Genomic DNA, 25,166 nt, shown 5'->3' with positions numbered 1-25,166 from the left:
GGCAACAGTGTGAGACTCTGTCTCAAGAAAAACAAAAAGAAAAGAAAAAAAAGAAAAATAATTTGTCATTATCTTCTATAGTTAGACACATATCCTCCACCCACCTCTCCTTTCATCATGGACATAATACCCTAGAGAAACTGTTGCTTATGTACGCCCACCAAGAAACACGTTTAGGGCAGTAATTTTTTTTTTTTTTTTTTTTTGAGACGGAGTCTCGCTCTGTCGCCCAGGCTGGAGTGCAGTGGCGCAATCTTGGCTAACTGCAAGCTCCGCCTCCTGGGTTCATGCCATTCTCCTGCCTCAGCCTCTCTGAGTAGCTGGGACTACAGGCGCCCGCCACCACGCCCGGCTAATTTTTTGTATTTTTAGTAGAGACGGGGTTTCACTGTGGTCTCGATATCCTGACCTCGTGATCCGCCCGCCTCAGCCTCCCAAAGTGCTGGGATTACAAGCGTGAGCCACCGCGCCCGGCCCTAGGGCAGTAATTTTTATATGATCAAAACTAAACAGAACAGAACCTGCCCAAATTCCATCAACAGGAGAATAGATAAATAACTTGTGAAATGCTTACCCAGTGGAATATTATACAACAATGAAAAACTCTATCTCTAGCTGGGCACAGTTGCATGTGCCTGTAGTCTCAGCAACTTAGGAGGCTGAGGTGGGAGGATCGCTTGAGTCCAGGAGTTTGAGGCTGCAGTGAGCTATGATCACACCACTGGACTCCAGCCTGGGTGACAGAGCAAGACCCTGTCTCAAAAAAAGAAAAAGAAAAGGAAAGAAAAAAAATGTCTTCACCAGCTACCTGTATCGACATGAATGCATCTTGGAAACATAATGTAGTGGGAAAAAGAAAGTCAAGTTGCAGAAGGCAATCCACCATATAATCCCTTTTTTGAAGCTCAGAAAAGAAGTAAGATTAATATATAGTTTGTACACATGTACATCTGTAGTAAAACTATTTTTTAAAAAGCCAAATTAATTAAAATGTAATTTAATTACACCTCATGGGGAGGTGGAGGGCTGAAAGGAGAAGCACACAGGTGGTTTAGATGGTACTGGTCATAAATTGGTTTATAAATTGGGCGGTGGATGCACAGGTTTCATTATGTTATTATGCTTCATAAACATATAAGTTACACATTTGCTTTGCATCCATCAAACATTACAACATGAAGAAAATTCCTTAAGTCATGTGGGAAAAAAGCAAGTGTAGTCATATTTACATTCCAATATAAACCAAAGAATCATTTGTGAGAATGCTTTGTGATCTCTCAAGCCCCTTTCACTTTTTAACATTTGTAATCTTTGACCCCCACTGCATCCCTTCTTGCAATGAATGACTGTAAAATGCCACACTAATACGGAACAAAGCAGAATAGAAGTCAGGATAAGCGTGGAGTCCTGATAGATTAGGTAACAATTTGGAGTAGGAGACATAAATCTTGTTTGGAAAGAAACACTCAAAATGTTAACCAAGGCAGCACTTGAGGTAGGATTGGAGGAAGGAGGCGTTTCAACAGGAAGACGCTTCACTTTTTACTCTTCTGTGCTGCTTGGGTTTGTTACAATAAGGGTACGTTACACATGTAAAAATTTCATAACAGTAGAAATGGAAAAAAGCAGAGGGATTTTGACCCCACACCTTTTCAGTGTGTATCTCATGAATTGCTTTTGCTTTCAGGTAAGGAGGAAGCATGTGCATTTGCTATTGAAATCAGAAAGACTTTTTCTGAGAGAGGTGACATGGCTTTGACGTTGCCTACTACGTTTTATCATAGTATCACGTCTAGCTTCAATAGACAATTGCTTTTGTCTCCTAATCTATGTCCACAAACGGCTATGGTAGAGACTGGTAGCCCCATTTCTCCCCTTTTTCTTTTGTAATCAACCTCCATATTTAGCTGGGCATGTGGCCATCCAAAATAAAGATTACATTTCCCAACACCCTCTTACCCCCGACTCCTCATAGCTAGGTATGGCCATGAGACTAAGTTCTGGTCAATGACATGTATGCACACATCCTGAATACAAAACCGGAAAATGTCTTTAAAAGGAGGGAGTACATCCACTTTTTTTGCCCTTCTTATTTCCTGCAATCTGCAATGTGGAACTGTAGCAGGAGCTCCAGCAGCCATCTTGGGTGTGATGTCTTCAGCATGTAGAAGCCACATGCTGAAGATCAGAGCAATGGAGGGAGCCTAGGTCCCTGCCATTGGACAGCAGGATACCTGCTCAGCACTCAGCGCTGCCAGCCTCTGAAACTCATTTCCTTTCTTTTTTTTTTTTTTTTTTTTTTGAAACAGGCTCTTGCTCTGTCACCCAGGCTGGAGTGCAGTGGTATTATCTTGGCTTACTGCAACCCCTGCCTCCCGGGCTCAAGCAATCCTCCCACCTCACTCTCCCAAGTAGCTGAGACTACAGGTTTGTGCCACCATGCCTGGCCAATTTTTGTATTTTTTGTAGAGATGCAGTTTCACTAAGTTGCCTGGGGTGGTCTCAAACTCCCAGGCTCAAGTGATCCTCCTGACTCAGCCTCCCAAAATGCTGGAATTACACGATGAAATGAGAAACCCATTTCTATGAGAAAGAACATCTATGATGTTTAGGTCACTGTATTTTTTCTGTCATATGCAGCTAAACCTAATCCAAACTGATCTAATGGCTTTAGTTTATCTACTCTAAAGTCAAAAAATTTGGCAGACATCCTTTAACATAAATTAGCTTTAGCAGCAATTCTATACAGCAGGTCAAAACATTCATTTACTCAGGGACCACAATTCCAAACTAATTTGTCCTAGAGGGTTTACCAGGAAACTACTGTTAAAATAAAATCCTTAGGCAAATTAAATTTAACAGAGTTCAATTCAGCAAAGAACGATGAATCGGGCAGTCTCCCAAGCCAGAGTAGGCTCTGAGACTCCAGCACTGACATGTGATGGAAGATTTATAGACAGAAAAAGGAAAGTGCTCTATAAAAAACTGAAGTGAGGAACAAAACAGCCAGATGGGTTACAGCTCAGTGTTCGCCTTATTTGAACACGGTTGGAACAGTTGGCCACCTTTGATTGGCCAAAACTTGGTGATTAGCACAAGAGTAGGCTACAGTCTGTTTACAAGTCCATTTAGGTTATAGTTCATGATATATAGAGAAATCTTTAGGTCGAACTTAAGATATTTATATGTAAGGAGGCAGCTTTAGGCTAAAGTTGTTTTAACTCTATATTTTAAAATTAAGTTAAGGTGTTTTACTGAGAGACGTTTGTCCAAGTGAGCAAACTTGAGCATCTGCTTTGAATTTTTTCCCCAGCTAGAGTTATCATAGACCTGCTTAAGGCAGTGTCCTGTCCCAGTTGTTTCTTGAGTAATTGTTTAAAATGCAGATTCATTGGCCTACTCTAGAACAATGGAATCAAAAATCTATAGAGAGATTCTTGGGACTCTGCATTTTTAACAAATATCCTAGTACGGCCTGTGCACAATAACATTCGAGAACTGTTAGATGCCTCTCTCTTTCTCTCATAAGCTAAAGGAGCCAAACTGTTCTTTGAAAGAGACTTTGGCTTCCGTTTTTGGGTACCCCCTTAATCTACCTTCTGCTGCTCCTTTTGAGATGTTACAACTTCACACTCTGCCATGTTGAGTTTTATAAAAAGCCCAGTTAGGAGAAATAATATCTGTGGTGGATTTCCTAAGAACATGCAGTCCATTCATATTGGGTTTTTTTTTTAAGCTATTCTAAATTGTACCCTTGAAATGTACCTGAGTATCAAAGAATTGCCTACTGGAATTGTACTATTTGGCCTTTTGTTTGGTTTTGTTTTTATTGAATTGTACCCCAGAGTTACAATATCAGCTTACTTCAAACACAGTTATAAGAAAGAACAGGAGGAAATGCGTTACTATCGCTCTTGTAGGGCTGTGTTGAGATGTCTCCCTCTATAAAACAGTACTTTCCTTATGAGCACCCATAAGAGAATGTGTCAAGTCTCAATATCAGAAAGCATAATACTTCCAAAGAGTAACTGGTTTCTTTTAATCTAATGGAGATGATAAAAACAATTATTAATTATTTTTCCCTTTTGCTTTGGTTTCTGAGAGTTTTCACAATGACATGTCTTGTGACCTACCTTGAGCAAATATATAGGACTCTATGTTATACATTACTTTGCACTGGTCTTACCCAGGACCTTTTTATTATTTTCCTTCATCATATCCCTTAAGAGTATATTGTATGATTATTTACTGTATGTGTTTTAATGAATGATTGCTAATCCTTTGTGGAGAGAGTAGGGAGGGGAGGATAGATGGAGAGGAACCTAGATCTTTTAAATCCAAGTCTGGTTTTCTCTTGGTTATATCATAGGGCTTCAGTCTCTGCACATCTACACTCACCCCAACACACACTCAAAAAAGAAGAGGCAAAGTTTTAAAACCACATAAATGAGCAAAATAAAAATGCCATGATTTCTAAGTAAACATAACTATTTCTTTTCTTTTTTTTTTTTTTTTTTGAGACGGAGTCTCGCTGTGTCACCCAGGCTGGAGTGCAGTGGCGCGATCTTGGCTCACTGCAAGCTCCACCTCCCGAGCTCACGCCATTCTCCTGCCTCAGCCTCCTGAGTAGCTGGGACTACAGGCACCCGCCACCATGCCCGGCTAATTCTTTTTGTATTTTTTTAGTAGAGATGGGGTCTGTGTTAGCCAGGATGATCTCGATCTCCTGACATCATGATCCACCCCCCTCGGCCACCCAAAGTATTGGGATTACAGGTGTGAGCCACTGTGCCTGGCCAACATAACTCTTTCTAAAAGTTGATAGGAAGAGTAGAGAGAGGAAGGAAAAAAAGCAAATGAAGGGAAAATAATAAAAGACATGAAAAAGAAAGTATAAAAGAAAAAACAAACGTAAAGAAGTAAGGATGATTTTCTGATTATTATTGTTATTATTACATATATTTTCCTCATCATATCCCTTGAAACAAAAGTTTTAGACTTTCCAGGCTAGCACAGGACATCAGCTCCCCTCAGCATTCATGAGAGTATAGTCATCTCTGGGTATCCATGGGGGATTGATTCCAGGATTCCCAGCAGATACCAAAATCCATGGATGCCTATATTAGTCCGATTTCATGCTGCTGATAAAGACATACTCGAGACTGGTGAAAAAAAGATGTTTAATTGGACTTACAGTTCCACATGGCTGGGGAGGTTGAAATCATGGCAGAGGGTGACAGGCATTTCTTACATGGTGGCAGCAAGAGAGAAGAGGAAGAAGCAAAAGCAGAAACCCCTGATAAACCCATTAGATCCTTGAGATGTATTCACTCTCACGAGAACAGCACAGGAAAGACCAGCCTCCATGATTCAATTACCTCCCCCTGGTTTCCTCCCACAACATGTGGGAATTCTGAGACACAATTCAAATTGAGATTTGGGTGGGGACACAGCCAAACCATATCATTCTGCACCTGGCCCCTCCAAATCTCATGTCCTCACATTTGAAAACCAATCATGCCTTCCCAACAGTCTCCAAAAGTCTTAACTCATTTCAGCATTAACCCAAAAGTCCACAGTCGAAAGTGTCATTTGAGACAAGGCAAGTCTCTTCCACCTATGAGCCTGTAAAATCAAAAGCAAGCTAGTTACTTCCTAGATACAATGGGGGTACAGGTATTAGGTAAATACAGCCATTCCAAATGGGAGAAATTGGGCAAAACAAAGGGATTACAGGGCCCATGCAAGTCTGAAACCCAGTGGGGCAGTCAAATTCTAAAGCTCCAAAATGCTCTCCTTTGACTCCAGGTCTCACAACCAGGTCACGCTGATGCAAGAGGTGGGTTCCCATGGTCTTGGGCAGCTTTGCCCCTGTGACAGCGTCCCTTCTGGCTGCTTTCACAGGCTGGTGTTGAGTGTCTGCGGTTTTTCCACACACATGGTGCAAGCTGTCAGTCATCTACCATTCTGGGGCCTGGAGGACAGCGGCCCTCTTCTCACGGCTCCACTAAGCAGTGCCCCAGTAGGGACTCTATTTGAGGACTCCGGCCCCACATTTCCCTTCTGCACTGCTCTAGCAGAGGCTCTCCGTGAGGGCCCTGCCCCTGCAGCAAACTTTTTCCTGGGCATCCAGGCATTTCCATACTTCTTCTGAAATCTAGGCAAAGGTTCCCAAACCTCAATTCTTAACTTCTGTGCACCTGTAGACTCAATACCACATGGAAGCTGCCAAGGTTTGGGGCTTCCACCCTCTGAAGCCACAGCCTGAACTCTATGTTGGTCCCTTTCAGCCATGGCTGGAGCAGGTGGGACACAGGGAACCAAGTCCCTAGGCTGCACACAGCATGGGGACCCTGGGCTTGGGCCACAAAACCACTTTCTCCTCCTGGGCCTCCAGCCCTGTGATGGGAGGGGCTGCAGTGAAGACCTCTGACATGTCTTGGAGACATTTTCCCCATGGTCTTGGGGATTAACGTTAGGCTCTTGCTACTTATGCAAATTTCTGCAGCTGGCTTAAATTTCTCCTCAGAAAATGGGTTTTCCTTTTCTATTGCATAGTCAGGCTGCAAATTTTCTGAACTTTTATGCTCTGTTTCCCTTTAAAAACTGAATGCCTTTAACAGCACCCAAGTCACCTCTTGAATGCTTTGCTGCTTAGAAATTTCTGCCACCAGACACCCTAAATCATCTCTCTCAAATTCAAATTTCCACAAATCTCTAGGGCAGAGGTAAAATGCCACCAGTCTGTTTGCTAAAACATGCAAGAGTCACCTTTGCTCTGGTTCCCAAAAAGTTCCTCATCTCCGTCTGAGACCACCTCAGCCTGGATTTTATTTTTCATATTGCTATCAGCATTTTGGGCAAAGCCACTCAACAAGTCTCTAGGAAGTTTCAAGCCTTCCCACATTTTCCTGGCTTCTTCTGAGCCCTCCAAACTGTTTCAACCTCTGCCTGTTACCCAGTTCCAAAGTTGCTTCCACATTTTCCACATTTGCTGAGTATCTTTTCAGCAACGCCCCACTCTACTGGTACCAATTTACTGTATTAGTCCATTTTCACGCTGCTGATGAAGACATACCCAAAACTAGGAAGAAAAAGAGGTTTAATGGACTTACAGTTCCACATGGCTGGGGAGGCCTCAGAATCATGGCAGAGGGCAAAAGGCACTTTTTACATGGCGGCAGCAAGAGAAAAGAGGAAGAAGCAAAAGCAGAAACCCCTAATAAACCCATCAGATCTTGTGAAACTTATTCACTATCACGAGAATAGCATGAGAAAGACCAGCCCCCATGATTCAATTACCTCCTCCTGGTTCCCTCCCACAACATGTAGGAATTCTGGGAGATAGAATTCAAGTTGAGATTTGGGTGGGGACATAGCCAAACCATATCAATGCCCAAGTCCCTTATATAAAATGGCATCGTATTTGCATGTAATGTACACATATCCTCCCAAATACTTTAAATCACATCTAGATTACCTAATGCAATGCCTACACATCACTTCGTTTGCTTGGATTCAATATAGTACTCAGTGCATGCAAATTCAAGTTTTGCTTTTTGAAACTTTGTGGAATTTTTTTTTCACACATTTTTGATCTGCAGTTGGTTGAATCCACAGGTGCACAACTCACAGAATACCAACTATTCCAAGATTACTTCCCTTTAGCTTCTCCTGCAGGTCCTGGTACTTAGTAATTTGCCTCTGGGTGGAGTTCTGCAGATTTAGCAATTTTTCATCATCTCTTCCCAGCATGCTTCAAAGACGTAGAAAGCAATAGTGAAAACAAATGAAAGAAGCAAAAACAAAAGTGTTTCATGGTTTTAAGATTGTTTAAAATGTGCCTTTCTCTAGACTTCAAAGGTGCGTTGTGCTCCTGACACATGAGGGCAGTATTTCTGTAGTTTGTAATATTCATGGTACAGAAATTCTTGTGGGAAGCTAGGTCTGCAGAACCGCAGCTAGGGACATGCAGAGAAAAATGATTTGCTATGTGTTCTAGGCTCACCAAGTTTTCCAAGTGTGACATGTCCTAATGTACCCTATGAACAATGCCAGGACTCTCGGGGCTGCAAGCTGGCCTTCTGACCACAGGGCTGCTAGCTGGAACTTCCTTGAAATGAGGATGACCTCATCTCATTTATCTCTGCAGGGATAGAACTAGTGTATTAAAACACCAGCTTCGGAGACTGACTGAGAATGAAAGATGAATGACCTAGAGCAAGCTGCTTAACCTTTTCTTGCTCTAATGATGGAGGTATTGCTGAGCACAGTGGCTCACGCCTGTAATCCCAACACTTTGAGAGGCCAAGGTGGGCAGATTGCTTGAGCTCAGGAGTTTGAGACCAACCTGGGTAACATGGTGAAACACCGTCTCTACAAAAAAATATAAAAATTAGCTGGGCATGGTGGCACATACCTGTACTCCCAGCTACTTGGGAGGCTGAGGTGGGAGGGTCAACTGAGCCTGGGAGGTCAAGGCTGCAGTGAGCTATGACTGCATTACTGTACTCTAGCCTGGGTGACAGAGTAAGACCCTGTCTCAAAAAAGAAAAGTAAATAAATAAAAATGGAGGTATTACCTCACAGATCTGTGAGGAGGATTAAGTGGGGGTAATCTATCTAAAGCACCTGACACTTAGTAGGAACTCAATAAGGAGACACTAATAGTGTTTGTTACTTAGCAGTGCTGATGTATAGTGATGCTCAGGACAAGTTTAAGCAAGCGGATGAATGAATAGGGTGTGTAGAATCACACAGATTTTACCAAACTGAAGAAAACTAACACTTTCGAACTTTTTTAGTGTTGAATCACCTCGGGGCAAAGTGATCAGCCAGTGTGCTGTAAGCCCTCTAAACTTGTGTTAGCCTTCTTCATTCCTTAACTGAACCGATGAGAATGCTGAGGTCAGAGGAAAAAAGGGATGTGCCCCAGGCTTCAGAGCTGTTTAGGGAATCGGGATGAGACCCAAGGTCTCCTGAGGCCTAGCACAAAGCTTAACCCATAGGGACCTGCCTGGCTGGGCTGGGAGTTGAGGGGTTAACAGACTGATCCTAGAAAACAAATAGGCTTTTGGCTTGGTTTACCTGTGCTTGCTAGGCTTACTGTTACCCAGCAGTGACCCCATCTGAGTGTGGAAAGAGCTGAACCACAAAGAGCATCCCAGCTTGCCCCAGGGCAGTCACCCAGGGTTGACCTCTAATCTGAAGACATCTTTGGGGAGAGCTCTCACACACTTCTCCAGATATACTTCTATGTGCTTCTGTGTGTGTCACAAGAGGCCTTGGGTCACCTCCTTCCTTTGCGCAATGAGATCAAAAGAGCAGTTTCTGCTTCTGCTGTTGCTTCTTTCCCGTTACCACTTTCTTTGACTTTTCGGGGACTGTTGAATTCTTAGGATACAGCCCTGCTCTGGCCCTGGTGGGCCTCCTCTATTAGAAGGCTCCCCAGGGCTTCCTGACTGGAGCAGATGGCCCTCCCTTTCCCGGGTGAAACAGGCTGACCGGGGCGGGCCAGCCCCTCTGCCTTTGATCTGCAGGTGGGAGGCAATAAAAGGCACTTTCCACGTGCCTGCTATAATCATATTTTCCAAATTCAAAAGCAGGACTCAGGAGTCTTTCTCAGCCTACTCTGGTTTGAGAGGCTGCCTGTAAACATAAATAAATTAAATAACTAAGAGCAGGACTTTACCCGCCTCATACATATGTCCTTCTAAGGACTTTGAGACAAAAGATGGGAAATTGGACCATGCCAGGAAACCCAGGATGGATGGCTGCCATACACATGCCTCATGGAAAATTCTCTCCTCTGGGGGATGTCTGCCGGAAGTGCCATCTGCTTTTGCCACAGATTCATGGCTGTGAGTGTGGCTCAGGCACTAACCACAGTAGACCCTTGGTTAACTCCTGCCGTGGTTCTGCCAGGAAGCCAGGCATGAACAGTCGTGTCCAGGAAATCTTTTCCCTGATTTCACTAGCTTGTTTTATCTGCATGACAACCTTACTCCCAGGAAGGCTTTGCAAGACACTTTCAACTTCAGCTCTTGGAATGAATAAATACAGCTATGATTTTTTTAAAAATATCAATCCAACAATTTCGGTATGTCCAATAAATATTATAATGACCTGTTTCACATGTCAGGAACTCTGCTGTGCACTGTCAGAGATAAAATGGTGAAAAATGCCATTCTCTTTAACCCTTTTGAGGCCCTGCTGGCATGAAATTGTGTTAGTGCTCAAGGGAAGGCACAATGGCTGAACACATAGTTTCCACCTTTTCACACTCAACTACAGTACAGATTAATCATGGTATCATAGGAGGGAGCCAGACTTGGCATCACATCCTGGATTCAAATCTTGCCTCCTTCACTTGATGACTGTCTGGTACTGAACAAGGTACTCTTTCAACGTCTTACACCTCATCTACCAAGAGGGAGGTCATAATTCCTGCTGGCAGTGAGGTTGGGTGAGGAATAAATGCTGGCAAACTGTTTATGAGCCTAAGGCATAATAGATGCTGAGAAAAGGTTTATTTCCTTCTTTCCTTAAGGAGGCTAATAGATAACAACTGGTTCTGCTGTAACTAACACACACTGCCGACTGTCATACAATCTCAACTAGGGGTGTGAAAGCATGCCGAGGTGGCCTTTTGAGATTTGTTGCATATGCTTGGGGAACAACGCTCAGATTATCATTGCTCAGGGCTGTTTCCTGGGCTTCTTCCTGCAGGGCCTGTTTCGGGGCCCTCCACCCAAATCCACTCCGGGAGGAGTAAGTTTCGGGGCCTTTATTACCCACTTGTGATTAGAGATCAGAAGTGGGCAGTGGCGGTGAGTTGGCAGTGACTTGCACCCAAGGGAAGGATGGAAGCCCACAAGAGTGGCAGGGCTCTGGGGAGAGAGGCAGGCTCACCAGTAGAAGTGAACAGGATGTGCTAAAGTATTCCCTTGAGAGTGGAAATACAATATAGAAGACTTGGATATGTGGTTTTCACCCTAAACCAAGCTGAGGAACCAGCACCAAATGCTTAACAAACACACAGACAAAAACAAAAACCCCCCTCTGGGTGGCCCAATGCTGTAGCACTTCACTTTTCACGGGACCTTGCAGCTTACATGCAGCATTCAAAGACATGAGTTTATTTGGGCCTCCCAATATCCGAGTTTGGTAGGCAGGCTAATTTCATCACTTCGTTGTACAGAGGAAAAATCTGGGATTCAGAGAAGTCACACAACTTGCCAAGATCACGTCTAAGTGGCAGAGTTGTGGCTCTAAGCCACATAATCCGGATTTTTTTTTTCTTTTTTTGAGACGAAGTCTCGCTCTGTCGCCCAGGCTTTAGTGCAGTGGTGCAATCTCAGCTCACTGCAAGCTCTGCCTCCCGGGTTCAAGCAATTCTCCCATCTCAGCCTCCCAAGTAGCTGGGATTACAGGCACCTGCCATCATACCCGGCTAATTTTTGTAGTTTTAGTAGAGACAAGGTTTCACCATGTTGGCCAGGCTGGTCTTGAACTCCTGACCTCAGGTGATCCACCTGCCTTGGCCTCCCAAAGTGCTGGGATTACAGGTATGAGCCACCACGCCTGGCCTAGACTTCATAAAGAAAACATAAATGGGCCGGGCGCGGTGGCTCACGCTTGTAATCCCAGCACTTTGGGAAGCCGAGGCGGGCGGATCACGAGGTCAGGAGATCGAGACCATCCTGGCTAACACAGTGAAACCCCGTCTCTACTAGAAATACAAAAAAAAATTAGCCGGGCGTGGTGGCTGGTGCCTGTAGTCCCAGCTACTTGGAGAGGCTGAGGCAGGAGAATGGCATGAACCCGGGGGGCGGAGCTTGCAGTGAGCCGAGATGGTGCCACTGCACTCCAGCCTGGGCGACAGAGTGAGACTCCGTCTCAAAAAAAAAAAAAAAAAAAAAGAAAACATAAATGGCCTATCAATTCATGTAAGAGTGTCCCAAAATTATTATAGTATTGGCTCCTGTATGTTCTGTCCAATTTTTTTCTCTTTTTCTATAACAACAGAAGTTTTTTTACTGTGTACATGGAAACTCAGATAAAGACTCTATTTTCCAACTTCCCTTGCAGCTACAATTGTTCATGTCATTGTTTGGGACAACATGAGATATAAGTAGAGGCGATATGTGCAATCCTCAAGGCCAGACTCTTAAAAAGAAGTTGCATGTTCTCCTCCATCTTGATGGTAGGGATGCAAGACGTGATGATAGGTGCTGAGGAAGCCATTTTGTTGTGTACCAGCTCTGAACCACTCACCTGGAATTTTATGTGAGAGAGATAAACTGAAGTTTAAGCCATTATATTTTGGGTTTATTTGTTACAGAAGCCTAACATGTACTCTAATTAACATGAGTATATGGATCTGATAATAGTCCTTAGGAAAGAAGACTGTGGAACAATCATGAAAAAAGAATAGGAGTTAAAGCCTGCAGGACATGTTACCAGTATGCTCTGCCCTTGCAGAGTCTCCTGAATTCTGTTCCCTGTGTTGGGCCTCATCCTTAGGCACACAGAGGGTGTCCCCTCAAATACTTATTTCATCAAAATTGATCCAACAATTGCCCTTTCTCTCAAATTGATTTCAGATGGCATGACTCAAAGAGCACCAGACTTAAGGTCAGAAGGCCTGAAGTCTAATTCCAGCTCGGTTTTTTCTGCCGTTCACAGTTATTTAATCTCTGTGAGCTTAGCTTTCCTCATCTATAAACTGAAGATGATGGTATCTGCCTCCAGGATTATTGTGACAATTGGCTTAGCTCAATGCTTGGCACAAAACAGACACTTCATACTCTCCCTCCTGCCCAGCCCTTCTGCCTTGCCCCATGCAGAACAGCCATGTGTCACACGAGTACAGTACAGACTCCCATCGTCTCTTGTCTCACCAGCCCACCAAGGAAAAACACACTGGGAAATGTATCCAAGGACTCATCAGCCCATACCACAGGGCTTAGGCTTTGGTGAGCAGAGAAGGGAGGCCCAGAGTAATGTTGGCAGAATCTAAGAGTCTTTTTAAAGGTAGGGGCAGATCAGTGAAACCCAGAGCAAAAGAGCCTTGCAGCATTTGGGAAACACAACAGCGGGCTCCATTATGTGGATGAAGTGCTGAGATCATGATCAGAGCCTCTGGGCTCTTGGCCTGACCTTTCTGGTCAGAGGTACCTCGACAAGACTGGCTGGTTGGTTCAAGTTCAGGGTGTCACAGTTCTGGTGGCTCCAGTCTCCACTGAGAAACCTGGGAAAATCTTTCTGCTGGACAGCCCAGGGGCTGACATCAACCTGAACTGCTACCAAGTATCAGGAGAAGCTTTCTTAGCAAGTCAGGAACAATGAGACATTGTGCAAGCAGGTAGATCACAGTCTGTGTCCAAATCCCACAAGAAGAATTCTTAAGTATCTGCTTTCAGCCCCTGGAGAGAGGTGTTTTTCATCTGGGGTCCTAAACTCGTCAACCACAACCTCTGGCCACGTTCTTGGCCCTCACCAGTCCCCATGTATCTCCTCTCTGGTAGTGGGATCCCAAATACATATATGGCTCCACTACCAGGGGGCCTGCGGGATTCCTGGAGGCTGAACTCCAATTCCCACTTTTCCATCCTTATCAGAAGCCTGACTGTCCTGTCCCTCTCATCCTAATCTAATCCAGTCAAGTTCAGGGTTTGCCAGCACACCAGGGCCTTCTCCTCTCCATCCAGACAGTGATTGAGGCTCAGAGCTGGTAGAGTATGAGTCAGATCAGACCAGCGCCAGCACAGCTCTCCTTCCTGTATTGGTATTTCCCAGAGTGTACGTGCAAGTTTTAGATAATATGGGAATAAAAATTTATTGTAGCCCTGTGTTTATTGTAAGAGGTATAAAAAATCAGTAGCCCATTGTAGTGGTGATTTCATGGATATCATTACTTAGTGTAATGCAAAATTTAAAAAGTAAATTAATTTAATATAGATCTAAAACTTACTGAAAAAAATCATGGTATGGATGGCCCATGACACCAAAACAAAAATGGTGCTGGGAAAATGCTCTTCGCTATGCTGATTCTCTGGTTGAAAATGAGAAATATGATTTTTCAGTTGACCCAAATACTCCTTCCAGCTGATAAATACAGTCTCTTTTGAGGAAGATTATTTACCTGTGAAGTCACATTAAGATAGCAATAGATTAAACAGATCAGATTTGCATTTTAGAGAGGTGATTCTGAAATACAGTTGCCAGATAAAATACAGAACACTCAATTCAGTTTGAACTTCAGATTGGTTATTGCATGGTGATATGGTTTGAATCTGTCACCACTCAAATCTCATGTTGAATTGTAATCCCCAGTGTTGAAAGTGGGGCCTGGCTGGGAGCGGTGGTTCACGCCTGTAATCCCAGCACTTTGGGAGGCTGAGGCAAGGTCAAGAGATCAAGACCATCCTGGCCAACACGGTGAAACCCTGTCTCTACTAAAAATTAAAAAAAATAAAAAAAATTAGCCGGGCATGGTGGCGGGTGTCTGTAGTCCCAGCTACTTGGGAGGCTGAGGCAGGAGAATGGTGTGAACCCAGGAGATGGAGCTTGCAGTGAGCCGAGATCATCACTGCACTCCAGCCTGGGTGACAGAGCAAGACTCCGTCTCAAAAAAAAAAAAAAAAAAAGAAAGTGGGGCCTGATGGGAGGTGATTGGATCATGGGGTCAGGGTTTTCATGAATGGTTTAGCACCATCCCCTTGGTGCTGTCCTCATGTTAGTGACTGAGTTCTCACAAGATCTGGTTGCTTAAATGTGTTTGGCACCACCCCCTGCCCTTGGTCCTGCTCCTGCCATGTAAGATGTCTGCTCTGGCTTTGCCTTTTGCCATGAGTAAAAGCTCCCTGAGGCCTCTCCAGAAGCTGATACTGTTATGCTTCCTGGACAGCCTGTGGAACTGCGAGCAAATTAAACCTCTTTTCCTTATAAATTACCCAGTCTCAGGTATTTATTTACGGCAATACCAGAATGAACTAATAAAAAAAATTGGTACTGAGAAGTAGGGCATTGCTATAAGAATACCTGAAAATGGAAATGACTTTGGAATTGGGTAACAGGCAGAGGTTGGAGGAGTATGGAGGGCTCAGAAGATTGGAAGATGGGGGAAAATTTGGAACTTCCTAGAGACTGCTTGAATTGTGACCAAAATGCTGATGGTGATATGAACAATGAAGGCCAGACTGAGGAGGTCTCAGATGGAGATGGGGAACTTACTGGGAACTGGAGCAAAGGTCACTTTTGCTATGCATTAGCAAAGAACTCATAGGCATTACGCCCCTGCCCTAGTATCTGTGGAACTTTGAACTTGAGAATGATGATTTTTTTTTTTTTTTTTTTTTTTTTTTAAGACAGAGTCTCGCTCTGTCGCCCAGGCTGGAGTGCAGTGGCGCAGTCTTGGCTCACTGCAAGCTCCGCCTCCCGGGTTCACGCCATTCTCCTGCCTCAGCCTCTCCGAGTAGCTGGGACTACAGGCGCCCGCCACCACGCCCAATGATGATTTTAGGGTACCTGGTGAAAGAAATTTCTAAGCAGTAAAGCATTCAAGATGTCACCTGGCCACTTCTAGTAACCTATGCTCATATGATGAGCAAAGAAATGATCTGAAACTGTAACTTATATTTAAAAGGTTTAAAAGGGAAGCAGAGCATAAAAGCTTGGAAAATTTGAAGGCTGGCCATGTGGGAGAAAAGAAAAGCCCATTTTCAGGGGAGCAATTCAAGCCAACTACAGAAATTTGCATAACTAAAAGGAAAGCAAGTGCTGATAGCCAAGATAATGGGGAAAAGGCTGAACCTTTGTGGCACTCCTCTCATCAGAGACCTGGAGGCCTAGGAGGGAAGAGTAGTTTCATGGGCCAGGCCTAGGGCCCCCCTGCCCTGTGCAGCCTGGGGACACTCCTCTCTGCATCCCAAGCCGCTCTGGCTCCAGCTGTGGCCCAAAGGGGCCCAGGTACAACTCAGGCCACTGCTTCAGAGGGTGCAAACCATGAACCTTGGCAGCTTCCACATGGTGTTAAGCCTGCTAGTGTGCAGAGTGCAAGAGTTGAAGCTTGGGAGCCTCCACCTAAATTTCAGAGAATGAAAAGCCTGGATGTCCAAGCAGAAGTGTGCTACAGAAGTGTGGAGCCCTCATGAAGAACATTTACTAGGGCAGTCCAAAGAGGTAATGTGGGGTTGGAACTTCCATACACAGTCCCCCCTGAAGCACTGCCTAAAGGAGCTGTGAGAAGGGGGTTACCATCTTCCAGATCCCAAAATTGTAGATCCACCAACGGCTTGCACCCTGCACCTGGAAAAGCTGCAGACACTCAGTGCCAGCTCTTGAGGGGGCTGAATCTTGGAAAGCCACTGGGTGGAGCTGCTCAAGGCTTTAGGAGCCTACCCCTCATACTAGTGTGCCCTGGATGTGACACATGGAGGCAAAGGAGATCGTTTTGGAGCTGTAAGATTTAAACACTGTCCTATTGGGTTTCAGACTTGCATGGGGCCTGTAGTCCCTTCCTTTTGGCTGATTTCTGCCTTTTGAAAAGGGGGTTTTTACCCAATCCCTATGCCTCCATTGTATCTTGGGAGTAACTAACTTGGTTTTGATTTTACAGGCTCTGGACTTTTGAGTTAATGCCAAAATGAGTTAAGATTTGGGGGATTATTGGGATGTCACGATTGTACTTTTGCAACATGAGAAGGACATGAAATTTGGAGGGGCCAAGTGTGGAATGATATGGTTTGGATCTGTATCCCCACTCAAATCTTATGTTGAATTGTAATCCCCAGTGTTGGAGGTGGGGCCTGATGGGAGGTGACTGGATCATGAGGGCAGAGTTCTCACGAATGATTTAGCACCATCCCCTCTGTGCTATTGTCATGACAGTGATGGAGTTCTCACAAAATCTGGTTGTTTAAAAGTCCATGGCACCTCCTCCTGTCTCTCAGTCCTGTTCCTGCCATGTAAGACACCTGCTCCTGTTTTGCTTTCCACCATGAGTAAAAGCTCCCTGAGGACTCCCCAGAAGCAGATGCCATTATGCTTCCTGTATAGCCTGCAGAACTGTAAGCCAATTAAACCTCTTTTCCTTATAAATTACTCAGTCTCAGGTATTTCTTTATAGCAATGTGAGAACAGACTAATACACGGGACATATTTATACTAAAAATTACTCATCAATAGTTTGATGTTCAAATTTAACCGGACGGCTTGTATTTTTATTTGATAAACCTGGCAGCCTTACTCTGAAAGTTTAAGTTAATCTCGGCTCCTCCTACTTACTCCCACATCCTAGTATGTACTTAACCCCTGGAAAATCAACCTCGTAGTGTCTTTCAACCCTCTTTTTTCCTCTCCAGCTTAGGTCTTCAACTCTCCTGACTTGTTTTCCTGTCTGCAAAATTACCTCTGATTCCTTCTACTGTCAGAATCATCTTCCTAAAATGTAAATCTGACCCCTGCAAAACAGCTCTTAAGATGTTGCCCTTTCTCCTACTGACAAAGTCCAAATTCCTTTGCATGTCCAATTCCAGCCCCTGTTCCTCTCTGTCATCCTCGCCACAATGGACTTTGCTTTTCCCTCTGTACAGTGCACCCCTTTGTGTATCCTCCGGTTTGCTCCTGATAGCTTCACAACCTTGAAAAATCTGACTTGGGTCTTCATTATTAACCCCAGTGCTCAGTCCTCAGTGACACCTCCTCAGCACCTTAGCTCTCACTGCTGTCGCATCTCTGCCCCAGGCTAAGAGCACTGGCTTCATCTAAGACTCGATCTCAGGTTTGTAGTGGAGTACTTGAGGGGAGGTACCAGAGTGTGGTATTGACCATAGCAGGAGGGCCTGAGGTCCTTTGAGGCACCAGGAGGTAAGAGGAAAAGAAAAGGAACTAGTACAAAGATGAAAAGAAAAAACTGGAAAATGTTGGTTCCTCCTACTTCTTTTCTATTTAAGTCTCTGTTGATTGTGTGACTGTGTGCACATGATCTGATTTAATCCTCACGATATCCCTGCAATTTCATCACCCTGAATTTTTATAGGAAGAACTGATGACAAGAGAAGTTGGCATGATTTGCCCCCAAACACACTCAAGAAATAGCTATATTTAGAACCCAAGTCTTTTAGTAGGAAGACCAGCCTAGTACCATTTACTGAACTCCACCACCCTACCCCACCTCATCCTACCCCATATCCCCTTCTGCCTCTGACCTTGTACCCCATGAGGAGGTCCTGGGAAACAAACCATTTCTTCTTTGCAGGCTGCATGCTCATTATTCTGTACATGACAACTTCCTTTGGCTTAATGTGTTGAACTGGTGATTATTAGGATTTTCTCATGAATGTTTTCAGAAAAAAACAAAATATAAAAAAAGACTGGATTCTTTCATTGCTACTGGGGCAAAGAGCTGACTAAACAGGGCTGATGCATTTTGCAAAAGGGAAAAGGCAGGATGGAAGTCTGGAATAGAAATGGAACCCTTTCCCTGACCCCTGGATTATAGAACATTCCAGACAACATTTTCCTAGCACAAGATTTTAGCTTTCTGAGTCAGGAACTCAGTTTTCTTTAGACCCTAAAAATATTGCCTTAAATTTTTCTACCATTAGATTTCTTTTGGAAATTCAAAACATTTCCAGGTTTTTTTTCTTTTCCTTTTTTATTGTTTATTCATTATGATTACTATTTTTGAGTTATAATACAAATAGCGTAGAGTGCACAAGTGCACTGATCTTAAATGTCCTGCTTAATGAGTTCTTGCATTTGTATACACCAGCACCTGGATCAAGATGTAAAACATTTCCATCACCTCAGAAGAGTCCCTCATGCACCTTCCCAGTCAATATCCCAGCTCAGGGGTAGCTATTATTCTAACATCTATCACCCTGAATTAGTTGTGCCTATTCTTGAACGTCATAGCACATACTCTTCTGCGTCTGTCTTCTGCTCAGCATTATGTTTTGGAAATTCACCTCTGTCATGTGTGTCAGTATTTTGTTTATTTTTATTGCCGAGTGTGGTAATATTTTATTGTATTAATATTCCACAATTTGTTGATCTGTTCTTGGACATTTGGATTGTTCGTAGTTTTGTACTATTGTGGATAAAACTGATTTGTACCAATATGATAGGCTTGTATCTGTCTTTTGATAGGTATATCTACCTATTTCTCTTGGGAGCATGCCTAGGTTTGAAATTCCTGTTTCATGGAGCAGAGTCACAAATTTTTCAGGAAATGAATAAAGTAAACTCTTCCAACAGCCATATGAAGAATGCTGCCCCTAAGCAAACGTCTAAAGTAGATAAAGATGTATTTACTGATCTCAAAGTTTTCAGTGACCTTTCTCTCTCCAACACCAAGAGCCTGTCCTGGGTATCCAATCAACCTGAGTCTACTCACTGTTTTTGTTGTTGTTGTTGTTGTTGTTATTGTTGTTATTGTGGAAATTTATGAGGATATAAAAGTCCAGAGAGAATAGTGCTATGAATTCCCACATGCCTGCACCCAGTTTCAACAACTATCAATGCATTCCCAATTCTGCCTCATCTATCTCTTTAATGATTTTTCACCCCTGGAAGATTTTAAAGCAAACCTCACACCTCATGTAACTTTAGCCATGGTACTTCAGTATGTATCTCTGGCAGATAAAATCTTTTATTTTTAACACAATCACTATATCACTTTCACACTAGGAAAAGTAACATGGATTTCTTGACATCATCTAATACCATCTGTGTTCAAATTTTCCCAATTGTCTCAAAATTATTGGTGTGTTTGAATCAGGACCCAATGAAGGTCCACACATTGCATTTTGCTGATACTTCTCTTAAGTCTCTTTAAATATATAACAATTCTTTCTCCCTCTTTCTTTTTTTTAAATGTTGTTTATTTGTTAAAGAAACCAGTTCATTTGATCTATAGAAATTTCCCACATTCTAGCTTTTGCTGATTAAATCCTCACGGGATGTACATGGGCCATCTGCCATGTTTCCTGTAAACTGAAAGTTAGAGCTGGAGGCTTGATTAGTCTCTGGTTTCATTTTATATTTTTTTACTTTTGCAAATATCCCATCATCATAGGTGGCACTGTGTCCTTATTGCATCATATCAGGATGGGCATAATGTCTTCTTGCCTCATTTTGAAAGATGCTGCCCACCTTTCACTTGCCCTCCTCCCTTTCACTCCCCCAGGGCTTTGCTTGTTTTCTGCTCTATTCCTGCCCATCTCTCAATGCCCACATACCACATTGCTGCCCCCAGCCAATCCACCAGACACACATTGTCATAGCTGTCCTACATTTCATCCACTCAAGTGTGATGTTAGTTTGTGGCTTCAACAGTTAATATCATGACTAATCACAGAAAGAGAGATAATATGCAAAGCCAAAAGGCCTTCTACCTCTCCTATCACCACTTCTCAGCCCAAATGTATGGTTTCCAACCTCAGAATCTCCACAATGGAAACTACTTTGAAAGTCAAGTCATTAGACTCTATCAGAACGTGGACATAACAAACCAAAAGTGATTGTCTGAGATTGGCTTGTGATGTTCAATGCTGGAGAACACACATCTTTAGAAAAGAGACCACAGCTAGAAGGCTTATAAAAGTGTTGTCTTTATTGATGCCAAATCCGCTTTCTTAGAATTTTTACCCAGTTAGTCATATACCTGGACTTAGAAGTTAACCCAGAGGAGTGACACAGATGGTGGCAATTTATGGTCAGGCATATTCAGGTGTTTATTGTTTTATTCTTAAAATTTTTTTAATTGTGGTAAAAAAAATCACATATGATAAAATTTACCCTCTCAATCATTTTTTACAGTTCAGTAACGTACAGTGTACATTTCAGTAATGTTAACCGTATTTACATTGTTGTGTAACAGATCTCTAGAACTTCTTCATCTTGCAAAACTGAAACTTTATATCTATCAAGCAATTCCTCTTTTCCTCCTCCCCCAAGTCTCTGACAACCAATATTCTTTCGTTTTCCATGATTTTGACTACTCTAGTCATATCACATAAATAGAACCATGCAGTCCTTTGTGCCTGGCTTATTTCATTCAGCATAATGTCATCCTCAAGGTTTATTCATGTTATAGCATGTGACAAAATTCTCTTTTTTAAAGGCTGCATAATATCCCATTGAATGCATATAACACATTTTCTTTTTTTGTTCTTTTTCTTTTCTTTTTTTCTGAGACAGGGTCTTGTTTGTCACCCAGACTGGAGTGCAGTGGTGCAATCATGGGCTGGCTAATTTTTGCATTTTTTGTAAAGATGGGGTCTCACTATATTGCCCAGGCTGGTCTCAAACTCCTAGGCTCAAGCAATCTGCCCAACTTGGCCTCCCAGAGGGCTGGGATTACAGGCATAAGCCACCGCACCCAGCCAAACACATTTTCTTTATCCATTCATCTGTCAATGGACATTTAAGTTGCTCTAGGCTATTGTGAATAATGCTTCCATGAACATGGGTGTGCAAATAATCTCTTCAAGATCTTGCTTTCAATTCTTTTGAATATATACCCTAAAGTGAGATTATAGGATCATATGGTAATTCTATTTTTAGTTTTTGTTGTTGTTGTTGTTGTTTTTGTTTTTCTTTTTTTTTTGAGACAGTCTCACTCTGTCACCCAGGCTGGAGTGCAGTGGTGCAATGTCGGCTCACTGCAAGCTCCGCCTCCCAGGTTCACGCCATTCTCCTGCCTCAGCCTCCCGAGAAGCTGGGACTACAGGCGCCCGCCACCACGCCCAGCTAATTTTTTGTATTTTTAGTAGAGATGGGGTTTCACCGTGTTAGCCAGGATGGTCTCAATCTCCTGACCTCGTGATCTGCCTGCCTCAGCCTCCCAAAGTGCTGGGACTACAGGTGTGAGCCACCGCACCCAGCCCCATTTTTGTTTTTAAAGGAAACTTCATACTGTTTTTCACTGGGACTGCACCATTTTATATTCCCACCAGCAGTGCACAGTGTTCTAATTTCTCCATAAAAAATTAGAGAATTCTGGGGGTTTTTTTCAGATAGTGGCCACCCTAATGAGTATGGGGTATGCTCAACTACCTCACTGTGGTTTTGATTTGCATTTCTCCAGTGATTAGTGATGTTGAGCATCCTTTCATTTGCTTGTTGGTCATTCATGTGACTTCTTTGCAGAAATGTCCTTTCAAGTCCTTTGCCTATATTTTATTTTTTTAACGGATCTTCCTTCCTCCCTTCCTTCCTCCCTTCTTCCTTCCCTCCTTCTTCCCTCTCTCCCGCCCTCCTTCCCTCCTTCTTTCCTTTTTTCTTTTTTTTGGTTTGTTGTTGTTGTTGTTGTTGTTGAGATGGGGTCTTGCTCTGTTACTCAGTTTGGAGTGCAGTGGTGCAATCATGGCTCACTGCAGCCTCAACCTCCTGGGCTCAAGTGATCCTCCCACCTCAGCCTCCTGAGTAGCTAGGACTACAGGTACATGCCACCATGCCTGGCTAATTTTTTTATTTTTATTTTTTTAGAGACAGGGTCCTGCTATGCTGCCCAGGCTGATCTCGAACTCCTGGGCTCAAGCTGTTCTCCTGCCTTGGCCTCCCAAAGTGTTGGGATAACAGGCATGCGCCACCATGCCTGGCCAGTTACTTGTTTTTCTATTGTTGAGTTGTAGGAGTTCTTTATATTCTAGATATTAACCCCTTATGAGATATGTGATTTGCAATTATTTTCTCCTATTACATAGATTGTATTTTGACTGTTGTTTCCTTTAATGTGGAGGAATTTTTAAGCTTGATATAGTCTCATTTGTGTATTTTTTGCTTTTGTTTCCTACACTTTTGGTGTCATATTCAAGAAATTATTGTCAAATCCAATGTCATAAAGCTTTCCTCCTATGTTTTCTTCTAGAAGTTTTATAGTTTCAGGTCTTACGTTTAGGTCTTTAATCCATTTTGTGTTAATTTTTGTCTATAGTGTAAGGTAAGGGTTCAACTTCATTCTTTCACATGTGAATATCCCAGCTTTCCCAACACCATTTGTTGAAGAGATTGTCCTTTCCCCATCATGTGGTCTTGGTAACCTTTTTGAAGATCATTTGTCCATATGCATGAGGGTTTATTTCTGGGCTCTCTATTCTGTTTCATTGGTCTGTATGTCTGTCATTATGCTGGTGCCACATTGTTTTGATTATTGTAGCTTTATATTATGTTTTGAATTCAGGAAGTGTGAAGCCTCCAATTTTGTTCTTTTTCAAGATTGTTTTGGCAATTGGGGTCCCTTGAGATTCCATATGAATTTTGAATTTTTTTCTATTTCTGCAAAAAAAAGCTATTGAAATTTTGATAGGTATTACATTGAATTTGTAGATAGCTTTGGGGGTATGGCCATTTTAACAACATTAAGTCTTCTGATCCATGAACATAGAGTGTGTTTTGTTTATTTGTGTCTTTAATTTCTTTCAGGAATGATTTGTAGTTTTCAGTGTATAGGTGTAGTTTTCAGCTTACCTCCTTGGTTAAGTTGACTCATAAGTATTTTACTCTTTTTGTTGCTATTGTAAATGGGATTGTTTTCTTAATTTTTTCTCGGATTGTTCATTGTTAGTACATAAAAGCACAACTGGTTTTTTATGCTAATTTTGTATCATGTAACTTTGCTGAATTCATATAATAACTCTAACTGTGTTTTGGTGTGCAATTTTCAGGGCTTTCTACATATAAGATCATGTCATTTGTGAACAGAGATCATTTTACTTCTTCCTTTCTGATTTGTATGCCCTTTATTTCTTTTTCCTGCCTAATTGCTCTGGCTAGGACTTCCAGTACCAAGCTGAATAGAAGTGGTAAGAGGAGGCAAGCTCGCCTTCTTCCTGGTCCTAGAAAGCTTTCAGTTGGCTGGGTGCAGTGGCTCATGCCTATAATCCCAACACTCTAGGAGGCCGAGGTGGGTGGATCATTAGAGGTCAGGAGTTTGAGATCAGCCTGGCCAACATGGTGAAACCCCACCTCTACTAAAAATACAAAAATTAGCCAGGTGTGGTGGTGCGCACCTGTAATCCCAGCTACTTGGGAGGCTGAGGCAAGAGCATCACTTGAACCCGAGAGGTGGATGTTGCAGTGAGCCGAGATCATGCCACTGCACTCCAGCCTGGGTGACAGAGTGAGACTATATCTCAAAAAACAGGAAAAAAAAAAAGAAAGCTTTCAGTTTTTCACTGTTGACTATAATGTTAATTGTGGGCTTTATATAGTTTTGTTTTGTTTTGCTTTGTTTTTGTTTTTTGAGATGGAGTCTCACTCTGTTGCCCAGGCTGGAGTGCAATGGCATGATCTCGGCTCATTGCAACCTCTGCCTCCCAGGTTCCAGTGATTCACCTGCCTCAGCCTCCCAAGCAATTGGGACTACAGGTGCGTGCCACCACACCCGGCTAATTTTTGTATTTTTAGTAGAGACGGGGTTTCACAATATTAATCAGGCTGCTCTTGAACTCCTGATCTCGTGATCCGCCCTCCTCAGCCTCCCAAAGTGCTGGGATTACAGGCGTAAGCCACCATGCCCGGCCCACTTATAGTTTTACTTTTTAAAATATAGGGCTTTGAGACTGGTTTTAAAATATTAAATTTGGTTGAAATTAGTCACACATTAGAAATGATAGCCCAGGATGACCAACTGGCAACAGAAAAATCTGCTTATGTATTTTCTAGATGTGGGCTTATGGAGACATGTGGGGCCACACCTGTCTTGTGAGCTATGTTCTCTAATGCTTAGGTTTCAAGCGGGGTGGTTGACAAAACATATCCAGCTCGTGTAACTAACGATAAGTCATTTGCCTGGGTGGTCCTTTAAAGCCAACCTTGACGTTTCACACATGTGAACCCGATTGACCAGTGAATGGAGAACACTCTTCGTGGGTCTGCTGAGGAAGAAGAACTTGGAGAGACTAATCACCATTTTCCTTCTAGGTTCTTAGTGGCTTTAGAAACTGAAGGTCTCTAAGTTTCTCTAGACTTTGATGAGAGGCAGAAGAAAAAGTAACCAGGAAAGAACAATATAGTGCTCTGATATGTCTCAGAGCCAACTACCATGAATACCAAAACAGACATTGGCAAGCAAGGATACAGAACTGTGAATTGCAGCTACAAGAAATTAAGAAATACCACCCTGAGCAGGACCAAGTTGAATTTGGAAGCTATGG

The 25,166-nt window shown here is 43.0% G+C and overlaps 1 pseudogene; it reads left to right on the top strand.

The window, feature by feature from the left end:
• The window catches only part of LOC116472443 (small ribosomal subunit protein uS13-like), a 39,472-nt pseudogene that overhangs the window by 969 nt on the left and 13,337 nt on the right, over window positions 1-25,166 (top strand).

Source organism: Hylobates moloch, unplaced genomic scaffold, assembly GCF_009828535.3.
Source record: "Hylobates moloch isolate HMO894 unplaced genomic scaffold, HMol_V3 SCAFFOLD_8, whole genome shotgun sequence".
Classification (NCBI taxonomy): domain Eukaryota; kingdom Metazoa; phylum Chordata; class Mammalia; order Primates; family Hylobatidae; genus Hylobates; species Hylobates moloch.
Note: the sequence above shows the minus strand (reverse complement) of the source record. Positions and strands in the feature narration are given on the sequence as shown.